Source organism: Branchiostoma floridae, chromosome 9, assembly GCF_000003815.2.
Source record: "Branchiostoma floridae strain S238N-H82 chromosome 9, Bfl_VNyyK, whole genome shotgun sequence".
NCBI lineage: Eukaryota > Metazoa > Chordata > Leptocardii > Amphioxiformes > Branchiostomatidae > Branchiostoma > Branchiostoma floridae.
In genome coordinates this window covers 25,122,492-25,123,942 of record NC_049987.1, presented here as the reverse complement: position 1 = coordinate 25,123,942, position 1,451 = coordinate 25,122,492, and the positions used below count along the sequence as shown (strand labels likewise).

The following is a 1,451-nucleotide window of genomic DNA, read 5'->3' as shown; positions in this document are numbered from 1 at the left end:
TAATCAGGACTGTATCACTGCTAACAGAACACCTCTTCTCTGTCCTTATCGGGACTGTATCACTGCTAACAGAACACCTCTTCTCTGTCCTAATCAGGACTGTATCACTGCTAACAGAACACCTCTTCTCTGTCCTAATCAGGACTGTATCACTGCTAACAGAACACCTCTTCTCTGTCCTAATCAGGACTGTATCACTGCTAACAGAACACCTCTTCTCTGTCCTAATCAGGACTGTATCACTGCTAACAGAACACCTCTTCTCTGTCCTTATCGGGACTGTATCACTGCTAACAGAACACCTCTTCTCTGTCCTAATCAGGACTGTATCACTGCTAACAGAACACCTCTTCTCTGTCCTAATCAGGACTGTATCACTGCTAACAGAACACCTCTTCTCTGTCCTAATCAGGACTGTATCACCGCTAACAGAACACCTCTTCTCTGTCTCCTCTCTTCTCCCTCCCCCTGCCTGCCATGCTGCTTCCCCTGAGCAGGAGAAATCCTCCAGTTTTAACGATCTGTCGCAGGTACTGGCGCCTCAGCTTTCCTTTGGGTTCATATTCGGCTGTTCCTACATTGTGGAGCTATGGAGTTCTTCAGGACCCGTCTCTATGTCCTGCGACAGAAATTTCTTTTATCAGGACACATAAAAATCTCACCCTGCCTATCCATGACATGAAATGGATGAAACTGTATTTTGTAAGTCTAAAATAACAAATTTAACAATGAAAATTAAGAACATGGGCTCTCGAACAATGAGTGAGATGAAATAAAAATCAAAGCTGGGGATAGACACTTTCCTTTAAACACAAGTTGGGCTGTTTCTTGCTCATTTTTAGCCATGACTGTCGCCAGGGCCCGTCCGTGTGTCCCACGGCGTCCCCACAACAGAAAGTTACTTGTTGGGACAAAATTCTTACCCCGTCTGTCCCAAAATCTGAATCTTAAGGTTGAAATGACAGATTTAGCCATTAGAAATTAACAACAATGAGTGAGGTGGAGCAAAAAAAAAAAAAGAATTAAAGCTGGAGACAACCCTGCTAAAGCTCCTATGAAATTGTAATGGAGAAAACTAGTTATCAAATTGTTTAGCACCAAGATTCTGCAATGGCATATTTTATTCCCATGTAAACGAACAACTTGGCACAGCTCAATACTTGCCTAAGGTACTCAGCCTTCAGCCATTCCACCCCATGCCATCCAGATATACATGTGTGCATTAATGTCTGCATGGTGTGTCCTTAAGCTTTGTTACCTCCACTCTGTCTTCTATATAACCACCATTCACAGCACATTCCACACTGTTCAACGTGCTACACTTGCACGATTAGCACAGTAACTTTATAGTTTTTTTTTGTTGTCTTTTTTTAGGTTGATTTCTATTGTTTTGTATTGTAGATTTTGTTAGACCTATATGTTTAGCACATAACATAAAGGACTATAGAACT

The 1,451-nt window shown here is 41.9% G+C and overlaps 1 long non-coding RNA gene across 1 annotated transcript in view; it reads right to left on the bottom strand.

Annotated features, from left to right (window-relative positions):
- The window catches only part of LOC118423641, a 1,866-nt gene extending 921 nt beyond the window's left edge, over window positions 1-945 (bottom strand). The window contains exons 1-2 of the long non-coding RNA XR_004832077.1: window positions 438-945; window positions 33-392 (exon numbers count right to left, since the gene is read on the bottom strand). This is a non-coding gene — a long non-coding RNA (uncharacterized LOC118423641). The remainder of the gene's footprint in view (window positions 1-32; window positions 393-437) is intronic.
- Between the last annotated feature and the right edge of the window lie 506 nt (window positions 946-1,451).